Source organism: Marmota flaviventris, chromosome X (assembly GCF_047511675.1).
Source record: "Marmota flaviventris isolate mMarFla1 chromosome X, mMarFla1.hap1, whole genome shotgun sequence".
In the NCBI taxonomy this organism is placed as follows: Eukaryota; Metazoa; Chordata; class Mammalia; order Rodentia; family Sciuridae; genus Marmota; species Marmota flaviventris.
In genome coordinates, this window is record NC_092518.1 from 116,710,485 (window position 1) to 116,737,103 (window position 26,619).

Here is a 26,619-nt window from a genome sequence, read left to right on the forward strand (position 1 = left end):
CCTTGCACATGTGAGGCACTGGGTTCAATCCTCAGCACCACATAAAAATAGATAAACAAAATAAAGGTATTGTGTCCAAATACAACTAAAAACATATTAAAAAAGAAAGAAAGAAACTTTTTATGCTCTACTGTCAGGTATATCTAAAAAGAACAAACAAGAACAAATAAAATAAACAACTTCTTAAAGACCCTTCCCCACTCAGAGCCACTCCATAAGAGGCCTGTTCATCTTTTGGTGGTGGTGGGGGGACCCTAATTCATGTCTTCCCATATGTTATGGCTTTGATCTGGCATGTCCCCCAAAGATTCATGTGTTGAAGGCTTGATCTCCAATGCAGCAATATTTAGAGGTGGGACTTTTCATCCATTGATGGATTCATACTTTGAATTGACTACAGGGAGGTCATGCAAAGTGCTGAACGAAGAGGGTCTTTGGGGACATGCCCTTGGGACTATATCTTCTTCTAGCCCCTTTCTCTTTCTCTGCTTCATGGCTGCTATGAGGTGAGCAACTTTCCTCTGTTCTTTTCCATGATCCTCTGCCTCACTCAGGCCCAAAGTAATGGAGCCAGCCAACCATGAATTGAAATCTCTGAAATTGTGAGCCAAAATAAATTCTCCCATTAAGTTGTTTTTCTCAGGTATTTTGTCATAACATTGAAAAACTAATACACTATGGTTTTCCCTCTTAACATGTCTGTATCCTAAAGTCCTCTTCTTATAAAGACACCAGTCATGCCTACCCTAATGGTGTCCTTTTAGTGCCTCTCTAAAATCCCTATCTTTGGCCAGTGCAGTGGCACATACCTGTAATCTTAGAGACTGGGGAGGCTGAAGCAGGAGGATGGCAAGGTTTTTTTTTTTTTTTTTGCTTTTGTGTACCAAGGATTGAGTCCAGTGGTGCTTAACCAGTGAGCCACATCCCCAACACTTTTTATATTTTATTTAGAGGCAGGGTCTCACTGAGTTGCTTTAGGAACTCACAAAATTGTTGAGGATGGCTTTGAACTTGTGATCCTCCTCCCTCAGCCTCCCAAGCCACTGGAATTATAGGTATGTGCTATAGCACCTGTTCAAGGATGGCAAGTTTGAGGCCAACATGGGTAATGTAGTGAGACTGTCTCCAAAAAAAAAAAAAAAAAAGTGCTGGCGATACTGCTCAGTGGAGCACCCCTTAGTTTAATCTCCACTACCAAAAAAAAGCTCTTTGATCATGCAAGTACTTGAATTTTTGGTCCATTGAACTGGCTGCAGGTGTAAAAACAGAGGATGCTGTGCACCTGGATTCCTCTGTGTTCTGGCTCCAAGACACCCTTCCCAAATGCTTTGTAGATCTCTTTCCCCCATCCCTTGCACCAATGGACATTTGATAATTTGCATTTCTTTAACCTATTTACAGTGGATTAGCTGGGGAGAAGGATATCTTTTTCTCAAAATCTTATGCACACTAGGGAAGAGCTCTGCTAATGAGCTATATCCCCACCACCTTTTATTTTTTATTTTGAAATACAGTCTCACTAAATGGTCCAGGCTGGCCTTGAACTTGTGATCCTCCTGCTTCAGCTTCCCAGGTAGCCGGGATTACAGGCATGTGCCAAGAGCGGAGGATTTTAACTCAGATTTTGTTCTACTTTTTTTTTTTTGTATAAGTCATTTCTTCAAGAAATCTGTCCATTTTACTCAGATTTTCATTTTTTGGCATATAGTTGTTCAGTATATCTTCTTATTTTCTTTGTTTATTTAATACCAGAGGATATTATATTTTATTGTATGAGTTTCAAATGTTTCACAATACCAATTTTCTTAATTTTATGTATTCTATAAGATAAACACTATTTTAGGGGACTGGGGTTTTAGCTCAGTGGTAGAGCACTTGCCTAGCATGTGTGAGGCCCTGGGTTTGATCCTCAGCACCACATATAAATAAATAAAATAAAGGTACATCAACAACTAAAATATATATATATATATATATATATATATATATATATATATATAGCCAGGATGTGGCTCAATGGTAAAACATCCCTGGGTTAAATCTCTAGTACCAAAAAAATATTTTTTAATACTATTTAAAGTACACTGGAATTTTTAATAGATGTAAGAAAAAGCACAGATGCTTGAAATATACCCAGTAGGGCCAAGTGTGGTGGTTCATGTCTGTAATCCCAGTGAATCAGGAGGCTGAGGCAGGAGGATCCCAAGTTTAAAGCCAGCCTCAGCAATTTAGCCAGGCCCTAAGCAACTTAGTGAGACCCTGTCTCAAAATAAAAAATTAAAAGGGCTATGGATGTGGCTCAGGGTTTAAGACTCCTGCATTCAATCCCTGGTACAAATGTGTGTGTTTCCACTGTTGTCACACACAAATTTGGTCTTCCTTGAAATGTGCTGTCCACTGCTTTTCTGTTTCTGTCACAGCAGCTATAAATAGTTGTTTAAGGATATCCTTATCTAAATTCCTGCCAATAAGGACTAATTGATTTGTTCTTTCAGTGTCATCTTTCCAGTTTACTGGACTCTCTTCCAGATTACAGAGCTTGCCTTCACCTTGGACAATCACTTGTTGTGGTTTGTCTTTGTTCAGTTCCATCCCTTTTAGTGCCATGTGACTTTCGTGCAGTGACTGTCCTTATTTCTCACACTCTTCCCACAGGAGACTGTGAATAAATATTCTTAGCCCTCTTTTGCATTTACTTCAAATGTGACTATAACAATATTTTTTTACTATAACAATATTCTGATAAAGGTGAGGCTGTGTTGCTGGCATACATTGAAGTGTTTTCTGCAAGCACTTTCCAGAGAGACTATAAATGCATGAATATTTGATACATTAGAGAGATCAACTCTTGATGTTTGTGTTTCTAAGAGTATTCTTGGTTCATTTATTAATCTAATAGTTGCTCTTTTGCGGGGAGGGTACTGGGGATTGAACTCAGTGGTGCTTAACCACTGAGCTACATCCCCTGCTCTTTTTATTTTTTATTTTGAGTCACGGTCTCATTAAGTCACTTAGGGCCTTGCTAAATTGCTGAAACTGACCTTGAAATTGTAATCCTCCTGCCTCAGCCTCCTGAACTACTGGGATTACAGGCATGTGCCATCATGTCTAGCTAATAGTTGCTCTTTTTTGGGGTGGGTACCAGGAATTGAACTCAGGGCACTCAACTACTGAGCCACATCCCCAGCCCCATTTTGTATTTTATATAGAGACAGGGTCTCGCTGCATTGCTTAAGGCCCTGCTAAATTGCTGAGGCTGGCTTTGAATTTGCGATCCTCCTTCCTCAGCCTCCTAAACCTTTGAGATCATAGGAGTGTGCCCGCGAACCTAGTTACATTCAGGTTTTCTATCCCTCTTTGAACCAGCTTTGTCATCTCACCAGTTCCCTTATTATAATGCATTCTGCAAAAGTTTGACACAATGTATTTGTATGGGACACACATTTTGTGGTTGTTGTTGTTTATTTATTTGTGGTGCTGGGGATGGAATCCAGAGCCTCGTACATGCTAAGCAAGCACTCAACCGCTGACCCATTGCCCCCAGCCTCTGAGACTTATATTTTAACATTGCTAAAATTATGCTGTCAAGGTTTTAAAAAATCCAGGAAGATGCTCAAGTGGACTCAACACCTGAACCAGCTCAACTATTTTGCTTAAGAAGTATACCTCTACATAAAATTATGTAATGACTAATATTAAAAAAAAAGAAGTATACCTCATGTTTTGTTGTTGTTGTTTTGCTGTACTAGGGGTTGAACCAGTGCCAGGCAAGCATTTCACCACTGAGCTACACTCCTACCCTTATCTCCTGTCTTTTTGTTTTTGGTACTGAAGTGGCACCCCCTTTCTCCACAGAAAAATCTTAACTGGGCTTCTCCAGAAATCTTTACTATGGCTGATTTTAGGACTGTAAGCAAAAAAGTCTCTAAAAAACAGTTCAATGTAGATAAACTTCCTATTTTCATGTTGTCCTATTTTACTTGGCCACTAGCTGGGAAGAAATCAGCACTCCAGGTGCTGGACACCCCCTTACTAGTTTCTCACAAATATGTATCCAGTATAGTAGTTTGTAGAAATGTGTAAACAAGGTCTCTGGCCTTGAGCTGGGGCTTCACACAGATGTCTACATTTCTAAAATAAGAGAAGCTACCAATTGGGCTCCATGGTAATAGCTGGCAGGGGGAGGAAATAAAGGGGAAAAAAGCTCTCCCCTTCTCAGTCAGGTGCTGTCCTTGAAGGGTTAACTTGCCCAGAAAAGTGAAAGAAAAAGGTGCTTTATGTGAACTTCTGCAGACTGTGAACTTCTGAGCCCCTCCCCTTACACGCTGGGTATAAAACTCTGAAACTACCTGAACTTGGGGTTCAGGGAATTGATTGATGACAGCAAAAGCTGTGCCCTCTGAACCTGGCTACAGCCACATAAAACTGTTTCCTGCTATCTTTGATGCCTTGCCTCATCTGTCCCTACAACAGTAATGGAGATTGAACTCAGGGGTTCTTAACTCCTGAGCCACATTCCCAGCCCTTTTTTGGATTTTATTTAGAGACAGGGACCAGTGAGTTGCTTAGAGCCCTGCTAAGTTGTTGAGGCTGGCTTTGAACTCGTGACTGCCTCAGCCTCCTGAGCCACTGGGATTACAGGCGTGCACCAACAAGCCTAACCTATCTTCCGTCTTTTTAAAATTCCTACACACCATTCCTTTTTATGATTCTTAGAGTGAATCTCAAGGGGAAATAGAATCTCTCCCTCTCATTTCTTTATTTCAGTTTCTGTTTCTTGTCTAAGTCCAATTTGTCTTTCCTTTTCTGAAATCTAATTATTACGTGTTTGGGGATAGAAATATGGTAGACTTTTTTTGCCGCGTCCGGCCAAGGGAGCCGAGTCCGGCGAGGGACGGCGAGGTTAAAAGACACACAGGACACCAAGGTTCTTCATCCAGGAGTCAATAATAATCTTTATTGCTAACACACTTTTTTTATACCCCAAGCAGCAGAAGTGGAAAACTACCCAAAAGCAGGAGGGAGGGGGGAGAAATTTAGTTTCACCATCTATTATTGTCAGGTACCGAAACCTCCCTTAACAAGAAGTCCATCAGACCGGAAAAGGTCAAGGCATTCCCGTGGAATACATATGTCTCAGATGGACAAGCAGGAACAGAAAAACCGCAAGTTCGCCATGGCCTTGTGAGCTGGCCACACTGGCATGCAGAACAAACTAGTGGAGGTTGGGCTCCAGGGGCCAGGGTGGACCTGCTGCCAACATTTTTTTAAAATCATTTTTTTGTTTTTGAGTTGGGTTTTTTGATATGTTGCTCTGGCTGACCTCCAACCTGTGTATACAAATGAACCTCCTGCCTCAACCTCCTGAGGATCTGAAACTATAGGCACATGCCACCAAACCTGGCTGAGATGTGATGGACTATAAAGAAAAAAAAACCTGATAGCTCAAAATAGTTTTTAAAATAAAAATCCAAGTTCACATATTCAAAGTGAGTCCTTGGACAAATCACATTGATTTGATCATTTTGGGTTTTAAAAAAAGTGTACCTTCTTCAGGCTATTAACAGTGGAAATTACAATACAAATGTACTTTTTTGGGTAAGCTTTGGAATTGTATTCTCTTGGAGATCCTAATTAATTATAACTACCTGAACTTCTTATATTGGCATTACTAATCACAAAATGTAACATTACTTCCATATGCTTAAGCTTATAAAAAAGTATGTATTCAACAAAAATGAATTTTAATTCTGACAACATTATCTGCAGACACGGATAATTTGACCTCTCCTTTCCTATTTGGATTTTTTTTTCCTTTTTTGGTACTGGGGATCAAACCCTGTGGTGTTTTACCACTGAGATACATTCCCAGCCCTTTATTTTGAGACAGGGTCTTGCTAAGTTGCTTAGGCTGGCCTCAAACTTGCCATCCTCCTGCCTCTAGGTGTGTGCCACTATGCCCAGCTTAAGTGTCCTTTATGTCTTTCTCCTGTGTTATTGCTGTAGGACTTCAATACTGTATTGCATAAGAGTGGTGAAAATGGACATCCATATCTAAACAAAAAATCCCTACTTTAAAAAAAATTATTTATTTATTTATTTTGGTACTGGGGATTGACCTAGGGGCACTTTACCACTAAGCTACACTCCCCAAACACTTTTATTTTTTTTTTTTTTATTTTGAGACAGGGTCTTGCTAAGTTGCCATGACTGGCCTTGAACTTGTGATCCTCCTGCTTCAGCCACCCCAGTCTCTAGGGTTACAAACATGTGCCAGCATGCTCAGCAAAAATTTACCTACTTTTAAGAGTGTTGAAGTTCCTTACAATTATGTCACCTTCTGCTATATGTACTTAATGTACTGTATTGTCACTCTGGATAATAGGTTGATTTCCAACTTCTGTCTTTGACCTCTCACCATGGAAGCTGTCCTTGCCCCATGTCTTAGTCTGTTTTCTGTTGTTCTAATGGAATGCAGACTGGGTAATTTATAAAGAAATGCTTATTTAGCCTACAGTTCTGGAGGCTAAGAAGTTCAAGAGTATGGCACTGACATCTGCTCAGTTTCTGGTGACAGCCTTTCTGCTGGGTCATGACAGGGCAAAGGGCATCACTTGGTAAAAGAGAGCAAATCTGGGAGAGAGAGAGCTTGCTTTCATGTTAAAGCCACTCCCTCAATAACCTTTTTTTTTTTTAAAGAGAGAGAGAGAGAGAGAGAATTTTTTAATATTTATCTATCTATTTATTTATTTTTAGTTTTCGGCGGACACAACATCTTTGTTTGTATGTGGTGCTGAGGATCGAGCCCGGGCTGCACGCATGCTAGGCGAGCACGCTACCGCTTGAGCCACATCCCCAGCCCCCTCAATAACCTCTTAATCCATTCATGAGGTGAAGCCCTATGACCAGATCACCTCCCAAAGGGCCCAGTTCCAAAAACCATTAACATATGAATTTGTGGATTAAGTTTCTAACACACAAGTTTTGGGGGACGTATTCAAACCACAGCACTCTGCCTGATTGACACTTGATGGTCCACTTTCTCTTCTGGGTGTCCCTCTAATCTAACTTTAGGCTTAGGTACTCTATGCTGAGCTGCTCCCAATAAGCACCATCTTTACCTCATTAGATTCTAATGTCTTTTGCTAGGATCTCTCTTTGCACTGCACCTAACTCAACTTAGGTCATGCTCACCACTACTACCTGCCCTGAAGGTAGACACCCTTCTACAATGTTCAGGGTTCAAAATCCTATTATCATATTTGTTTGCAAGAGCTACCACAAACCAACAGATTGAAAAAATGGTTTTAGAGGCTCAATTTCAATATCAAAGTACTGATAGGGTTGGTTTCTTCTGAGGGTTTTAAGAGAATAACCTGTTTCAGGTCTCTCTCCTTGACTTTTAGATGGTTGTCTTCTCCCTGTGTCTCTTCCCTCTGAGTGTATCTCTGTGTTTAAATTTGCCCTGTTTATAAGGACACCAGTCATTCAGGATTAAGGCCTGGCCTAAGAATCTCAACTTCATTAGTTCTGCAAAGACCCTCTCTCCAGATAAGGTCAATTCGCTGGCAGTTAAGACTTCATCATGAATTTTAGAAGGACACAATTCAGCCTTAACTGTTACCTCCCACTTAATGTAACTGTCTTCCCTATTACAATAAGATTCTGAAACACCATGCCAGACTACCTCTGTTTCTAGACTCGTGGGCCACTGCCTTTCTCAATGGAATTGCTCTCTTCATCCCATATGGGTTCTAATCCCTGACATTGAACCACCATTGCCACTATTCCCTCCCTATAGATACTTGTCTTACTCTGCTCGTCCCTGATACCACAGAATATACAATCACATATATACAATCACACTGGCTCCCCAATTCAAATACATTGCTTGGCCTCACCTACTGGATTTTGGACTAAATTGTTCTGTAAGAGAACAGAAAGAAGAATAGAAAGAAACCTTACCACTTGTGGAAGACCCTTAGTCTTTAAGGTTTATATTTCCAATTCTTTATTAATTCTTTAAAGTTAGTTTAAACCTACTTAATACAAATTGGACATTCTGTCTTAGTCTGTTCAGGCTCCTATAATAAAAAGTCTTTGACTGAGAGCCTTATAAACAACAGAAATTTATTTATTTCTCTCTCCCATTTCTGGAGGCTGAGAATTCCAAGGTCAAGTTGGCAGTGGATCTGGTAACTGGTATAGATGATACCTTCTTGCTGTAACCTCACATGCCAGAAGGAGCAAGGCAGTTCTCTGGGGCCTCTTTTATAAGGGCACTAATCTCTCCTTCCATAGGTGTCACCTCCTAATGCTATCATGTTGGTGATGAGTTTCAAGTATGATATTGGTGGGGGACACAGACATTCTATATATTCAAAATAGGTACCATGGAAGGTGACCTCCATGTTTCTATGACAAAAGATTTTGAGTGAAGACACTGCCTTTCCTTCCATCATGTGGGGAATGGTGTCCACTTAGGTTTTCCAAAACAGAGATGTAAGTAGCAATGAGCCCCCAAACCAAACCAAACATATATCCATGAAGCCCAGAAATTGGAGAGAAATAAATTCATCAGAATATACATGCAGTGGAATAAAATAAAAACATATCATATTTTCCATATCTCTATTATGGGAAATGGTCATGCCAAAACAGCAAGTAATAAAAGCAGATTACAAAACAATAGAGAGAGTGTAGGGTGTTCCAGGCCCCTCCACTCTTTCACATGCTAAAACTGACCAGAGACCCTTGCCCAAAATTTTATATGGGGAGTTAGGGCTGAGAAGTTCCCTAAAAACCACTATCAGCCAAGACACAGTTCAGAGAAAACTAGAAAACCATGGTGTTTGGAAATTATTTTTACATTCCTAACAAAAGGTGAATCCCTAGAAATAGAAGATACCCTGATATTTTAATAAAGAAGGCTATAGCCCATGGCTGTGGCTGTAGCTCAGTTGGTAGAGCACTTGCCTAGCATGTGTGAGGCACTGGGTTCAATCCTCAGCACCACATAAAAATAAAGAAATTGTGTTCATCTACTATAAAAATATTTTTTTAAGAAAGAACGCTGGCTTGATTCTGTAGCTACTGGCCCAGATCTAAGCTCCTTCTTTTCTTCTCTTCCCTGAACACTGCTCCTTTTGTCCTTCTTGGTGGTTGCACATTTTCTATCCCTTAACCCCCATCTTCTTCATCCCCATCCTCCTACTGGTCTCCAATGGCAGTCACCAAATCTGTTTTGTCCCCTGACTTTAACTTCAGTGGATCCCTTCTTCTCCATAGCCAAGAGAGGACCCCAATCCCAATCACTCTTCAGCCCACAGACTGCAGGTTTTAGCCAAGGTAGAACTTTCAAGATTTATGGATCCTTTGCCTAGGAAAAGTGGCCATGCACTAGAGGAACTGTAATTGCTACCTTTGACCATATGATGGCAGGATTCTCCCAGCTGTCTTGATGCAGAAGCAATCAGGCTCCTGCAGTGGTATCTGCTCTGCAATCTGATGACCACATTCCTCCCTCAGATTAAAGGCAGATGATGACTGGACATGCCACCAGGTGGCAAAGCTGTCCAGTTTAGTAAATTTCTTTTTTTTTTTTTTTTGAATTTTTAATATTTATTTTTTTAGTTTTCGGCGGACACAACATCTTTGTTTGTATGTGGTGCTGAGGATCGAACCCGGGCCGCATGCATGCCAAGTGAGCGTGCTACCACTTGAGCCACATCCCCAGCCCCAGTTTAGTAAATTTCAATGGTCTTTTATTACGAAAGTGTAGAAATTTGGGAAATATAGATAAAACAATAGACAAAGATAAAAATTACCTGATATTCAATACTTCAGAAAACAACTCAGAATGCAATGGCATTTTGCTTACATTATTTTTTTTACATTATTTTCCTCTCTAGGAGTAAATAAAAAAATTTAAATGGTAGTATTTACTTTCATAACTTTTTTTTTTTTTTTTTGGTACCAAGGATTGCACTTACAGGCACTTAACCACTGAGCCACATCCCCAGCCCTATTTTATATTTTAGAGACAGGGTCTGACTGAGTTGCTTTGCAACTAGCTTTTGCTGAGGCTGGCTTTGAACTCACGATCCTACTGCCTCAGCCTCCCAAGCAGCTGTGATTACAGGTGTGCGTCACTGCACCTGGCCTTGCATAGCATCTTGTTTGTACTTTCTAACAATCTTGTGAAGATCTCTCCAAGGTATTAAATGTTCTATAGGGATGAGGTTGTGGCTCAGTAGTAGAGCGCTTGCCTAGCATGTTTGAGGCACTGGATTTGATTTTCAGCACCACATATAAATAAATGAATAAAATAAAGGTTCATCAACATCTAAAAACTATATAAAAATTCTCCTATAACATTATTATTTTTAAAATATTTAGTTTTTAGTTGTAGTTGGACGCAATACCTTTATTTTATTTATTTTTATGTGGTGCTGAGGATCAAATCCAGGGCTTCGCATGTGCTAAGCGAGGGCTCTACCACTGAGCCACAGCCCTAGCCCCCAATATAACATTATTTTTTAATGTTTAATTATTATGAAGACAAAGATGATAGACTTCATCATGGTTAAGTTGTTTACCACACAACTGATGAACTCTTTAGCTTAGTTTAGCAACGGCTAAAAGAGTAGTGGCTAGCTCAAAAACAACATAATCCTTTTAAGTTTGGGACATGTATTGACAAAGTTGTTTTCCAGAAACAAAGTGAGGACTCTCCCCAGCAGAATGGCTTTCATCTGCATGGTTGTTTTAAATTGTATCTCTTCAACAATCAAGTTAAGGAAATATTAAAAGAGCATGGGTTATTTATCTCCCACTGTGCTAAACACTAGGAATCCAGCAGGAAGGAAGGCAGATGTTCCCATTCTCCCCTATCTTATGTTCTAAGGAGATGAGGGCCTGACAAAAACAAAACAAAATGTAAACAAGTAGTCATAGATTACGTGCTTTCCCTCATGCCCATCGGCTACCATATTTCTTCTTTTGGGAATTGGTATGGGGGGGTCAAAACCTGGCAGGAAGTTTGCTGCTATAGTAATAATGATGTCCTGCATCTTGAAAAAGTTACATTCAACTTTCACATTACTCTTTTTTTAAAATATTTATTTTATTTGTAGGGGGACACAATAACTTTTTTCTTTTTTATCTTTGTGGTGCTGAGGATCAAACCCAGGGCCTCACACATGCAAGATGAGCGCTCTACCACTGAGCCCCAGCCCCAGCCCCCACATACTCTTATACACACACACACACACACATACACACATGCGCATGCACACACACAAGCATAAATCAAAGTAATCTGCTGCAATATGATGGAAGATGGGCAGACAGAAATGATCACCTCAGCCACACACCTGTAATCCCAGCAGCTCAGGAGGCCGAGGCAAAAGGATTGTGAGTTGAAAGCCAGCTTCAGCAACTTAGCAAGGTCCAAAGGAACTTAGTAAGACCCTGTCTCTAAGTAAACAATAAATAGGGCTGGGGATATGGCTCAGGGTTTAAGCACCACTAGGTTCAATCCTTGGTACCAAAAAAAAAAAAAAGGATCATATTAGGTCCTTGAGCAGAAGCCCTGGATCCTCCTTACAAAGACCAATCAATATGTGTGATTATAAAGGCAGGGTGGATTCTCATTGTGGAACACTTGTAACAAGTGAGGAAAGCCTCCAACCTCCCAACACACCACTATGCACCCACATAAACACAACTCCTGTTGTGACAATGGTAATAGCTGTGCCACTGTGTTTTATACCACCTGATTCTGATTAGCTTTACTTCCCAAGCTTGACCCTTGTAAGTTATCCTTTGCCTAACTCTGTAACTTCTAAAGAAAAGCCCCTTGGGGGCTAGGGATGTGGCCCAGTGCACTTCTTAGTATGTAGGAGGCCCTGGCTTCCATCCTCAGCATCAGAAAAACAAACAACAACATCAACAACAAAAAACTACTTTTTTTTAAAGAATTTTATTTTATTTTTTTTAAATACACACAGTGGAATGCATTACAATTCTTATTACACATATAGAGCACAATTTTTCATATCTTTGTATAAAGTATGTTCACGTCAATTCACGTCTTTATACATGTACTTTGTTTTTTTTTGCATTACAATTCTTATTACACATATATTCCACAATTTTTCATATTTCTGTTTGTATATACAGTATGTTGACACCAATTCGTGTCTTCATACATGTACTTTGTTTAATGATGTTCATCACACCCCTCCCACCCCTTTGCCCTATCTAGAATTCATCTAATCCTCCCATGCTCCCCCTCCCTACCCCACTATGAGTCAGCCTCCTTATATCAGTGAAAACATTCCGCATTTGTTTTTTGGGATGGGCTGATTTCACTTAGCATTATCTTCTCCAAGCCATCCATTTACCTGCAATGCCATGATTTTATTCTCTTTTATTGCTATGTAAAATTCCATTGTGTATATATGCAACATTTTTTAATCCATTCATCTATTGAAGGGCATCTAGGTTGGCTCCACAGTTTAGCTATTGTGAATTGTGCTGCTGTGAACACTGATGTGGCTGTGTCCCTGTAGTATGCTGTTTTTAAGTCCTTTGGGTATAGAGTGAGGAGTGGGATAGTTGGGTCAAATGGTGGTTCCATTCCCAGATTTCCAAGAAATCACCATACTGCTTTCCATAATAGCTGCACAAAAGACTACCTGAGTTATTAACTTCTAGAGTCAACTACTCCCAGAAAGGGGGACAAAAATTAGTTTGGGCTGGGATTGTGGCTCAATGGTACTTGCTTACCTGGCAAATGTGAGGCCCTGAGTTCAATCCTTAGCACTGCATGTAAACACATAAATAAAATAAAAGATCCATTGACAATGTAAAACATATTTAAAAAAAAAAAAGAATTAGGGATGGTGGCTCAGTGGTAGAGCACTTGCCTAGCGTGTGTGAGGTACTGGGTTTTTAGCACCACATAAAAATAAACAAAATAAAGGTCTATCAACAGCTAAACAATAAAAATAAAATTAAAAAAATTAGTAACTCAGACCTCCTTTAGTTTTTCAAAACCTGGAATAGTAGGTGGTCCTCAAAGCTAGCAAAGGACTTGCTAATAATCCTGCTCTCTAAGTAAAACAAAGCTAATGTTTAATTTGCAGGAAAATAATGTGTTTACTTTAAAGAGTTACAAGGATTGGCCCAGGAGACAAAGGTCACTTGTGATTGGAAAGAATGTTTAAACTAAGGAGAAAGGAAAACATCCCCTGAAGGACAAAGACTGTTCCTGAGCCCAGATGCTGCCCTCAGTTACAGCCTTCCTGTCCATTTCCCTGTGACCCTCCTTACCTCCTCACACAAGCCCTTTGACCCCTGAGTTCCCTAAAATGGAGGTTTGAGAATAAATAGCCCCTCCACCACTTCAGGACTGGCCTTTGAATAATCTGATTTCCTTCTAACTTTCATCTCCACAGTAATAGCTTCCTAGTGGCAAAAACAAGAGACTTGGGCCTTGTACTTTTGTCATTGTTCTTCCCTGAATTCCAAAGTAACCGGGAGACAGGTAAGACCTGGAAAGTTAACCATACCTTTGAGACACTGCCTCCCACATTAATTATGTTTAGTGCGGCATCTGCCAACATAGACTTGCACTGGGTCTGAAGTATCTATTTAGGAGGTCATATTTTTTCATACCTGTGATTTTAAAAAGTTGCTGCAAAACAACAGCAGTGAGAATAGTTGTGAGGAGAGAATTCATAGCACCATTCCCATCCACTTAATGCACCCATTGCATTAATTTGTCCTCCCCCTTTCCATTTGGAACATGCCTTCTTCATGCCACTTGAGTGACCACAGCAGTGAGTCACACAGTTGCAAGGTGTACACAGATCCAAAGAATGAGACCCACTGACAATGGAAGGTAGAGTAAAGTGACAGAATTTATTTCTTTAAACAGAGGAGAAGTACAATTATTACAACGCAGGGGTCCCAAATTGGTAGCTGCCATGTTACTGCTATCTAGGGGGTTTATATGGTATGGTATTGCTGGAGGTGAACTTTATTATTTGATGACCTTTGGGGAAGGTAGTTTCTTCTTCCAATCAGAGGGAGATACTTGGTGATCATGCGCCCTCCCTGTCCTATCAGGATGTTGAGCATGTGCTGTTCATGTGCTTGTTCACATGCTTGACCACTTGCTATCTGGCCCTGCAGATACTTTGTATATGGAACTGTTGCAACTGAGGTCCCACCCTGTCTGCCTATCTGATTTCTAGCTCTCAGCAGCATCTATAAGATGTGTGTATATGTAGCTCTTGAAGGTAGACCATGAGGCCTCAGTGGGATATGATGCCAAGCACAACCCACAAGACAGAGCTGATGGGGTCTGGGGGCCAAGATGGACAGGGCTGCCTCCTAGGATGTGAGGTCTGGGGCAGTGGTTCAGAAAGGGCAGGGCCTGGACATACCATCCTGTGTGCTCTTTCTTTCCAGTCAGCTCTGTCCACTCACACAGACTTTATACAGTGGAGTTAGGTGAGAGTGAACATACTTTGTCATCTATGTTGACAGGCCCTGGAAGCCATGTGTTGACAAGGGCACAGATCCACTTCTATATCTTGCTGTCCTGAGAGTGGCTTGTGGACTATCTGTATGAAGAAGGGGCTCAGGACCTCCTCCCTGTCCTGCAACTCAGAGTGACTGCCCAGCTACCCCAGTGCAGGCCTCTGGAGAGCACTGGCCAAGAGTGATTGCTTGAATGTGGCAGATTTAGATAGCAAGTCAGGATTGGCCAAGGCAGACTGGTGAAGAAAAAGACCTGTCTGGCCTTGCCTTATGCCCAGTAGCTTAGATTGCAGTATAGTTCAAGGGTATCCAGATTCCTTAAGATCCCAGGAAACTTAGGCTCCCGTTCTTTTTTTTTTTTTTTTTTTTGGTACTGAGAGATTGGACCCAGGGGTATTTAATCACTGAGCCACATCCCCAGTGTTTTTTATTTTTTATTTAGAGACCAGGTCTTGCTAAGTTGCTTAGGGCCTTGCTAAGTTGCTGATGCTGGCTTTGAACTTGTAATTGAAACCAGATGAAAAAGAATACAGAAAGAAAAAGAAATGGAGGCAGACCTCAACGGACCAGCGATGCTGAAAGCAGTGGAGAGGCACATTTTCAAGAGGGAAAAGGGTAACTGGCTACAATAAGGGTCTGATTTTTATAGGGTTTAGAGGGGCTGAGTTCTGTCAGGAACTGTGTTGGTTACAGCTGGAAGGAGACCTTGGGCAGTCAGGGGAACAGTTGTAAATAAGGAAAACTGCAACAAGTTCAGAGCTCATTACTCTCCCTTTCTCCTTGGGGGTTGTTATTTTCCATGTCCTTCAAAGGGTGTGGCTAGAGATCATAGGGGCTCAGTACCGGGAAAGCCTGTTTCAGCTATAGGCGGGGCCAGGTTGAGTCCCTTCTGTGCTCTCTGCATTTCCCTTTCTTGCCCTTCCTCGGCTGGGGCCTGGCTTTCTATTTTATCCTGCTGCTTCAATTTACCACACACGTTTCCCAACACACATGGCAGGAGGGCAGGTAAGGGAACAGCTGAAGATAAGGGAAGTTCCCTGGGGCCTATTTTCCATATCCTCCCAAACAGCTGGGATTACAGGTGTGTGCCACCATACTGACTAGGCTCCCAGTCTTTTTGATTTGGGTTTCAAGAGAAGAAGCATAGAAGCATCAGAGCCTTCTTGACTAGGCTCAGAAGCCCCAATTTGTCCACCACATTTTTTAGGTATAAGCAAGTCAGAGGCCAGCACAAACCCTGAGGGTGGAGAAACAGACTCCACCTTCACTTCTTGAAGGAAGGGGTGGCAAAGATATAAAACAAAGGGAAGCACCTGCATCCTGTGGTCTGAGGACTTGCTGTGGTCTTCTTCACAACCAATTGGCCATGGTCTGTATATGAAAATGTGAGCTAGTACCTCGAGCAAAACAGAATATTATAAAAGGGCAACAGCCAACAGATAGCAATGAAGTCAGTATATAGATATAGGTTCAACCAAGGAGTGTAAATCCTTTCTAATCCACTGGTGTGAATGTTCAGTCAAAAATTGGGTAGAGGTTGGTGCAGTGGTGCATGCCTGTTAATCCCAGGTACTCAGGAGGCTGAGGCAGGACCATTGCAAATTAGAGGCCAGCCTCAGCAACTTAGCAAGACTGTCTCAAAAATTTAAAAGATAAAAATATAAAGGACTAGGGATGTAACTCAGTGGTAAAGTGCCCCTAGGTTCAATCCTCAGTCAACAACAACAAAAACTGTGTAAAGATAAACTACCTCTGGGTTTGCAGGGAAACAAACAAAAACTGGATGGAAACAAACCATCTCAGGGTTTGAATTTCCCTCCTTACATCCTAAGAGGAATGGACAATAAAAGGGTGTCGCTGGATTGCCTCCAAGAAAGTAAGGAGTTAAAATAAACATCTGTGTAAGGCTGGGCATGGTGGCACACACCTGTAATTCCAGCGGTTCAGGAGGCTAAGACCAGAGGATTGAGAGTTCAAAACCATCTTCAACCCATGGTGCCAAAAAAAAAAAAAAAGACATTTATGTAGCCCACAACTGGAATGTTGTGTGAAATTCAGATGCAGGATGATAGTTTTACCACAGTATGGGATCAAAGATCCTTGCTTTGTGAAGATCAATACAGCATGTCTTGACATCCCTCAGGTTAGAAGTGAGAATGTGATACAGAGTGGCATTCTGAGCAGGTTTCATGGTTAATAATAAGAAGAAAGTGGGCAGACCTACAAAGAGTGGGAAATTGCAGTAATATCTTGTTCTTCTTACCTTCATTTTGCAGGTGAGAAAATTGAGATCCAACTGAGAGAAATGACTTGCCCAGATAACAGATGTTTGAAACCTGTTCCCTGAGATACAAATGGCCTCTAGATGGCGGTCTATTCCTTGATTTCAGTCTATTCCTGAATAAGCAGAAAAATTGAAGAGTTATCGGATGAATATGAACATTGAAGTACAACAATTAAATTATTATCTGTTACCCTGAAACAATGATCTTTACTATGGAACTTAGCATAGCTAAGAAGCCAACAGTTGTGTCCACAGCAGCATCTCCTAGGCACATACCTTATGTCAGCCTGAGACAACTGTCCTCCCTCAGATGATGTCTTCTTTGAAAATAGATGTTTTATAAATACATTTGGTGAAGGGTCCTTTTGAGAGATGACTTTTTAAAGGCAGTGATTTGGGGTTGTGGCTGTGGTTCAAAGGTAGAGCACTTGCCTAGCACGTGTGAGGCCCTGGTTCAATCCATCCTCAGTAACACACACACAGCCCCCCCCCCCCCCCCCAACAAACAAACAAACAAACCCAGCCATTTCAAGGAACAATACCAGGTTCTAGCCTTCTATCTGCTAGTTTCTGTTTCCTTATCTTAAAGTGAGGAAGTTGGGTTAACCCAGCCTCAGATATTTTGATTTAATTCTCCATAAAAATACTGTTAATGTTTTGATTTATCTTTATATATCTAGTTCTGGAGATAGATATAATTACATATTTTCTTTCTTTCCTTTCTCAGTGTTGGGGATGGAAACCAGGGTCTTTCACACGTTAGTCAAATAGTTTACCACTGAGCTGCACCACATCCCTAAAGGCATATTTTATAAAATTTTGGTATATGTACAAATATAGCATGCTTATATTTGTACATTGTGAGCTTTCTTTCTTTTTTGTAGTTCTGTGTATTAAACCCTGGGGTGCTTTGCCACTGAGCTACATCCCCAACTCTTTTTATTTTTCATTTTGAGACAAGGTCCTGCTAAGTTGCTGAGGCTAGACTGGAACTTGCTATCCTCTTGCCTCAGCCTTCCAAATCAAGGGGATTACAGGTATGCACCACCACACCTGATTTAGACTTTTTTTTTTTTTTGGTACCAGAGATTGAACTCAGGACACTTGACCACTGAGCCACATTCTCCATATTTTGTATTTTATTTAGAGACAGGGTCTCACTGAGTTGCTTAGAGCCTCACTAAGTTGCTGAGGCTGGCTTTAAACCTGTAATCCTCCTGCCCCAGCCTCCCGAGCTGCAGGGATTATAGGCGTGCACCACTGCACCCAGCCCAAACTTCATGCCATTCTAAGGTGCCATGGGTTTAAGAGCACACAGGCTATCTTGGCTCTAATCTTGCCTCTGGAACTCACTGACAGTATATCCTTGAGCAAGTGATTTGGCTTCTCTGAGACATATATGAAGGACCTGGCTGTCCAGATTACTATGAGCATGAAGGAAGAACATAGACTCATGCTTAGCACAGGGCCTGTCAGAGGCAGTACATGAGCTATTATAGCCATTACAGGAGGGAGCTTGATGAGTGTGTGATTTTGCTGAAGTTATTAGTTTGCTTTTATGCTGCAAATACATGCAAGAAGCACCATACCTAACAAGTCTCACTAAGTTTTTCTTAGGTTCTTGCCCTGTAGGTCCTATTTCTATCTTGAGGGTGTTTAACACATATATCACTCAAAGTCTTTTCTCCCAGACCTTGCCCCTCTCTACCAGGTTGTGTACCTCTCTTTGTCATAGAGTCTCTTTGGGAGAGTTATAGTGGCAAAGTGAGCCAGCCCTATGTAATCCCCCACCTGTGGATGGCAATAGCTTGGAGGACCTCCAGCAGCAGAAATTCTTGTCTCTGTGCATCCCTGGTTTTCTGAGACTATGGTCACCTTAACTCACACATTCTCTTTTATAGGGACAGACTGAGGGAAGATGCCATACATTTGGCCAATGTCCCCCATTATCTGGGGGCCAGTACAATTAGGTTTGGGAAGCCTCATCTGAACTATACCAAAGATTCATTACTGGGCAGGGTGTAGCTCAAGCGGTAACGCGCTCACCTGGCATGCACGGGGCGCTGGGTTCGATCCTCAGCACCACATACAAATAAAATAAAGATGTTGCATCCACCGAAAACTGAAAAATAAATATTAAAAATTTCTCTCTCTCTCTAAAAAAAAAAAAAAAAAAAAAAAAAAAGATCCATTACTGGATGCCCATTGCAAGCTTAAGAAGACCATGTGTGACTACCACTTGATAGTGTTGGGTATCTGGATAACTGTTGTTTGAATCAGCTTTTTCACTGCTGTGACTAAAATACCCAACCAGAACAATTTCACAGGAGGAAAAGTTTATTTGAGGGCTCATGGTTTCAGAAGTCTTAGTCCATACAAGACTGGCTCCATTCCTCAGGGCTTGAAGTGAGGTAGGACATCATGGTAGAAGAGTGTGGCAGAGGGAAGCAGCCCATATGATGATCAGAAGGCAAAGAGAGAAATTCCACTCTCTAATGTTTGTTTTTTGTTTTTCTGGTACTGGGGATTGAACCCAGGGGTACTTACCCACTGAGCTAATCCCCAGCCCCTTTCTTCTATTTTATTTAGATACAAGGTCTCACTGATACAAAATATATACCCAAAGTCAAGCCCCAATTCTCATCACCACTAGCCACACTCTACCACTTCAGTTACCACTCAGTTAATCCCTGTCAGGGCATTAATTCACTGATTGGGTTAAGACTCTTATAACCCAATCATTTCTCCTCTGAACCTTCTTGCATTGTCTCACATGTGGGTTTTTGAGGGACACCTCACATCTAAACCATAACAATGATAATAACCCAAATGTCACTGGCCATCTGTTCTATAACCCCTCAGTCCCTTCAAACCTCATCACAGCCCAGAACAACATTTTACAGAATTTCTCAGGAGAGGGGCACACACTATAGGACACAATAATGGCTGGAGACATGGGTGAGTGTAGCTAGTTGGGAGAGGCTCACAGCCTAACGTGAGACTCATTCTGAAACGCAAGAGAGGATAATAAAAGTCATATAAATAAAATTCCAGATACAAATGGAGAAAAAGAGAAGTGATTTAAGTCTGCACACTGGTGAACCTCTCAGCAAGAGGGAGACATGGCAGCTTGGGCCCCTCTACACACTGAGTGGCAAGAAGATAGTTGATGACATCTACAGCCAAGATCTTTCTGAAATCACATGGACAGACCCATGCCCAGACACCTAGAGTAGCACAGCTATAGGCAGGACAGACTGCCATAGTATCCTTTTCTGTGGGGGTGGATTTCAATGACCACAATGATAAGGCTATTTGATGAAATGTTTAACCCAAGGTAAGCTGCACAGAGGACAGGTGATTTTAGTTATCTGGAAATTGTATACAAACAGTGGAAACTATACTGATATATTTAAAGAAAAATCAATGCCAAGTAAAAACCAAACCCTTCTATCCATTTAATGAAATTCTGCTATTACAAAAACTTTATAAGACCTACTGATATGTAATAAATGATGCCTCAGTTGCAAGGAATCAAGAATGCAATGCAAGTGTCCTAAGATTTTTTTGTTTTGTTTTGTTTGGTACTGTGGATTGAACCCAAGGGCACTTTACCACTGAGCTACACCCCCAGCCCTTTTTATTTTTTATTTTGAGATAGAGTCTCACTAAGTCACTTAGGGCCTCACTAATTGCTGAGGCTGGCTTTGAACTTGTGATTCTTCTGCCTCAGCCTCCTGAGCCACTGGGATTATAGGCCTTTGCTACTATACCCAGCTTGTATTTGTGGCTTTTAAGAAGTGAACCAGAAGAGTCATTTCTCACAAGGAGGTGATAGATCTACTACCTTTGGGGGAGTACTTCCATAAACAAAAATAAAACTTCTACATGGCCAGGAAACTTCATACCTCTGCCCCCAAGCCTCTGTCCTCAATGCAGCAGACTGAACTGAGCTCTGTTGGTTCATTCATGTGGCAGACACACAGCCTCTTTGATCATGCATTGTGAATAATAAAAACCTACAGGTGGGATCTTCTCGAACATTTATTGGAAGAATACAAATATTTTGCAAAATGCAAGAAATCAAAGTGACAAACGTGTTTTTTTAAACTTTTATTTGCAATTATTTTATGCTGAATTTATTCCTGTGCCATCAGTTTTTATTTCTTCAGTTTCTCCTGGGGTATCTTTTTCTTCTGTGCAACTTTTTCTTCTGGTTTAGGAATAAATTGTTGCTTTTCAGTGAGGATCATCTGTATGTAGCGAGGGAACTCATATGGGTTAATCTGATCATGAGGTCTATAAGTACAGTGGTGCATCCTGTGTGCTTTGTTTACCTGGATATGTTCAATGAGCAGAGAATCTATGTCTAAACTCTTAAGTTCAGCATTATTCTGCATTTTTCAGCATGTGTAGCACAAATTCAGCACACTTTTTGGGCCACCAACCTGTGTCCACCCCAATGTTTGGCCTAGGCACACCTCCCAACTCCACCATTGTAAGCCTGAACTGTAAAATATTGCTTCTTTAAAGTGACATCTTTCAGGTTCTTGGTGGCTTTTCAAATATGCATACCCTTGATGGCTGGCACAGTTTCATGAATGGTCCTAAAGTGAACATGTAGATTTGAACCTCTTGATTTGCATGATTTCATGGGGTTTTTTGGAGCAAGAGAGTAGTAAACCATTTTCACAGATCATCTCAGGCTCCTTACAGAAGGGAGCAAACATGTTTTAAAGATAGAAATGAGCATAGCTTAGGAGAACCTACTAGGAGGTCTTCTAAACTACATTCTATGCATGAAAGGGTATTAATGAGGCTGCAGGTTATCACTCTGGACCTCATAAGCGCAGCTGGCTCAACTAGGGTAAGGTGAAAAGTACCAAACCAAGTAGCTATGGCCAGAGGACTGATTGAGTCACACAGAAAACAGAAGAGTATGGGAAGATCTCAGAGAAAAAACTCCTACTGGACAGATTAGTCAGCCTGAGACTACTGCCCTCATCATGTAAGAACAAAAATGTACTAGATGGTTTTTGACATGCCCTATGAGGAAAACATTTAAAAACATCTCTTGAAGAAGCACAAAAGAATGTATCATAGACCATTAAAACAACCCAAACTCTGAGCTCATCCCAAAACACACAGTAGCCCAAAGTCAACTCCTATTCATAAATATAAATAGCTGATGTCACAGGGCCAGTCCTTGAGTCAACATGCTCCAAGTGAAGTTCATGATTCTTGTAGGACTGCTACCATGCTGTAAAATTTTAAAAACCTATAGACTAAATGTTAACTTTAAAAATTCCCAGTGCTACATATGATGCTATGTAGAATGCCAATACTACATATAAATTGAAGAATCAAAGTAAAATAACAGTATATAGGCAGTGAAAGGCATTGCTCATTCCTCCATGTACAAGTATTATCCTGTAGTTGAGTTCTAAAATATAAAAATTCATGGGGCATGGGTGTGCACACCTGTAATCCCAGTGACTTAGAAGGCTGAAATGGGAGAATGGCAAGTTCAAGGCCAACCTGAGCAATTTAGCAAGACCCTGTCTCAAAATTAAAAAAAAAAAAAATGGTTGGGGATGTAATTCAGTGGTAAAACACCCTGGATTTGATGCTCAGTACCCCCAAAACATAAATATATAAATTTAAAAAATAAAATCTAAAACCATTTGGTGGGGAGCATTTGTCTGTAATTATGGGAGCTTCCACGCATGCCTCTAATTCCAGGTTCCCAGATCAATCCGATCTGGACTTTGGAGAAGCTGAGGTGCTTGGTTTCTGCCTGAAATTGCCCTTCACACTCCATATATCAGCACTCTGACTGCTCAACCAGCCCAAACTGGAACTAGAGTGGAATCTACAACAGGATTTCCAACACTGTGTAAGGCAACTATGTATGACTGATGCGGAGAGAGATTGGAAAAACCCAGGAATTCCATTAGTCATCACTGGATACAGTCCACGGTTGTTTTTTCAAAAGGACCAGAAGCAGTGAACAGGTCTCTGTGTTAACGAAAACGGGCAAGGGAAGCTCAGAACATCAACCCGAATACAGGTATGCAGCGGGCAACCCAGTACCAATGAGCAACCTACACACTATATTAGTGGAATCAGCACTGTGGGCTGAAGGGTTATATGGAAATCCAGAGGGCTCTATAGGAGATGATTCAAATTGCATACTGCAGTTACATATGTTTCTCATATTCTTCCCACCTTCTCTAATATCACCATGCATTAATTTTCCTTAACAAAAAATCTGATTCCTGACAGCCGCTGCCTGCTCCTCCGCCGCCACCAGAGCCACCTGCGACAGCCAGCCAGCCCCGGCCATGGACCACCCGCAGTGCCACAGCTTACCCCAGGACCTGTCCGACTCCTTGAAGGAGGCCACCATGGAGGTGCACACCCAGGCAGAGAATGCCGAGTTCATGAGGAACTTCCAGAAGGGCCAGGTGACCCGAAAGGGCTTCAAGCTGGTGATGGCATCCCTGTACCACGTCTACGTGGCCCTGGAGGAGGAGATCGAGCGCAACAAGGACGACCCCGTCTTTGCCCCACTCTACTTCCCCGAGGAACTGCACCGCAGGGCCGCACTGGAGCAGGACATGGCCTTCTGGTACGGGCCACGCTGGCAGGAAGCTGTACCCTACACAGCAGCCACGCACCGGTATGTGGATCGGCTGCAGCAGGTGGGGCGCAGGGAGCCCGAGCTACTGGTGGCCCACGCCTACACCCGCTACCTGGGTGACCTGTCCGGGGGCCAGATCCTCAAGAAGATTGTGCAGAAGGCCCTGGACCTGCCCAGCTCCGGAGAGGGCCTGGCCTTCTTCACCTTCCCCAACATCGCCAGCGCCAACAAGTTCAAGCAGCTCTACCGCTCACGCATGAACACTCTGGAGATGACCCCCGAGGTCAGGCAAAAGGTCATTGAAGAAGCCAAGACCGCATTCCTGCTCAACATTCAGCTGTTTGAGGAGTTGCAGGAGCTGCTGACCCAAGACCCCGAGGACCAGCGCCCCTCACAGACGGCAGGCCTTCACCCCCATGCCAGCAGCCAGATGCAAGGTGAGGACCTCCTGGGCTCCCATTGAAAGGGATGAAGTGCCAGGGTCTGCCCTAGCAGGGTTCAGGGAGTCCTGAAGGATGAGTGGCGTTGGCGAAAAGGATGAGACAGGAGTCGTTCCATTGCAGCAATCTCCAGAGAGAGAGCACTAATGCAGCTTTCTCTGGGTCATCTTTTATTGCAATTTTTCTCATCATTATGGATTCAGAATACGTCATTGATTATACAATTTCAAAACTTTGCCAAGAAGTGACATTTCCTTAACCATCATTAGGAGTATAGAAAAATGTAACATCAATTTACATTTTTCCAGGACGTGACTTTTAGTTATCAATTATTAAGGGTACAAAATCATTAATAAAATATGTCACTAATTTACAAAGAAAATCTGATTCCTGACATCCTGACAACTACTTATTTATTTATTTTGGTTGGTAACAGGGGTTGAATCCAGGGGAGCTTTATCACTGAGCCACATCCTGGGCTCTTTTAAAAAATGTTTTATTTAGAGACAGGGTCTCACTAAGTTGCTTAGGGCTTTTCTAAGTTGCTGAGGCTGGCTTTGAACTCATGATTCTCCTGCCTCAGCCTCCTGAGGTTGCTGGGATTACAAACGTGCACCACCGTACCTGGCTCCTGCTAACTATTCTATCAGGTGATGCGGATAAATCATAGAGATCAAACCTGCCAAGTGGAAGGATTTAGGTACTCAAGGATGGGGAGTTAAGAGAAGTACAGTACAGCCCCCTGGGCTAACAGAATGTGGACATCAACATATTTATCTGAATCATCCATAATCAGGTTTTACATTGCATTCCTCAACCGAACTGACTGGGACAAGTATAGGCAAAAGCAACTGCTCAGACTGGTAACTTGTCCTGGATGTCCCTTTGCACAAATTCTACTTGAGGAAGTTCTCTGCACACACCTGACTTTGGCCAGGACTCAGGAATACCCACAAGTGGGGAGTAGAGGGAGGGAACTAGTATCTCATGGTAGAATATTGTATGGGCAAATCCACAGTAAAATACAAAATAAAAGTTTAATTCTCTTGGTAAAAGAGGGAAGAAAACTATCCCTTCTATTTTCTTAGAGTATTTCTTTTAGAAAACTTGTGTTCTTTTTTCTTCTCCACATTGCAAAGTATACAAATCTTTTTAAAAGCTAAATAAACTTCCTGCCAATATTACAATCAGGATTGGACAAAGATGGCCATACCACCCTGAGCATACTTCATATTCTCTGATCTTTTGGGCCCAGTTATTACCTGTGTAACAGTAGTCTACTTTATGCTTTGAATATAGCCCTTGCTGCTCTGCCATTGCAACTTTTTTTAAATACTTACTAATTTTTTAATTTGTTCTACTTAGTTGTACATGACAGCAGAATGCATTTCAATTCATCATACACAAATGGAACACAACATCTCAAGTCTCTGGTTGTGCATGGTGTAGAGACACACAATTCATGCAATCATACATGTACCTTGGGTAATGGTGTCCATCTCATTCCACCATCTTTCCTACCCTCATAACCCCTCCTCTTGTAACTGATTTTTAAAAGGGACATTTTTCTCTTCTTCTCTCCCTGCTCCTCCCTAATCTCTCCCCCTCTCTAATCTCAGGGGAAACAGGATTACCTTTCTTCCCCATCCTAGGCAGAGTTAGCTGTCCCTGATCACACACCCTCCATAAGAATGAAGTAATCCAGACATTGGGGGTGGTACCAGAAAGTCTCAGAAATGACTATCTGCCAAATTAACAAGTGAATGTCAACTCCAAAAGAGAACATATGGAATTCAGACTTTGGATCACCTCTTTAAAAACCCCTGTTCCTGCTTATGGGCAGAATCACAGCTTCCGGGACTGGAGTTCTTTGTGTTTTTCCTTTGCTAGCAAAACAATAAAACTTTTTTTTCCTTTTTCTCAAAACTGTGTCCTTGTTATTGGATTGGTATCAGAGAAAGAGACCGAGGTTTTGACAACACTTAGATGGAAGGAATGTATAAGGAACTAGTAGCAAAAACATTTGGGCTGTATGAGAACTGGGGAAAGAGGAAGAGGGGACAACAGTTAAAACCAGAACCTGAGCCAGGCTCTCCTGTGACAGACACAGGGAAATGCATGTCACAGGCAGCACCCAGGCAGCCCAGGAAGCCACAGAAGAAAGATCTGGAATATGAATCAGATGAGGGACACAGCACATCCAGGTTCCAACCACTCAGCAAAAGCAAGAGCAGCTCCTTCTCACAACTCCCTCACCTGACTCACCTGCCCAACATCAAGAGAGGGTGCAGAGCCACCTACCTCCATGGCCATCTTCACAGTCTAAGGCTGACCCAGCACAGCCTTCACCAACACACAAACCCAGCATCCTTGGGGTAAATGGGACATAAGAACCCCCCACCACCACCATCCTAAATGTTTCAATTTGCCGAGGACCATGACCTCTCATATTGCTCACACTCAGCAATGTGCACTGAGCCAGGCTGCCCCACAGATGAGGGAACAGGAAGGGTGGATTTCCTTGAACCCCTAAGATCCATCACACTTTCACACCAAAGTCCCTTAGGCTAGAACTGTCTGTATCTTCCTCATGCTATGGAGCAAACTCACTTTCTTACTTGAACCCTTAGGGGACTTGACACTGGGAGACCATTGTGTCCCCCACCACAAACTGCAGCTGCACCTTATCCTGTCACAGT

At 41.9% G+C, this 26,619-nt stretch overlaps 2 pseudogenes; one reads left to right on the forward strand and one right to left on the reverse strand.

Moving 5' to 3' along the window:
• Positions 1 to 2,358: 2,358 nt before the first annotated feature.
• On the reverse strand, positions 2,359 to 23,183 carry LOC114101860 (putative COBW domain-containing protein 7; annotated as a pseudogene).
• On the forward strand, positions 23,182 to 23,943 carry LOC114101861 (heme oxygenase 1 pseudogene; annotated as a pseudogene).
• The last annotated feature ends 2,676 nt before the right edge of the window (positions 23,944 to 26,619 follow it).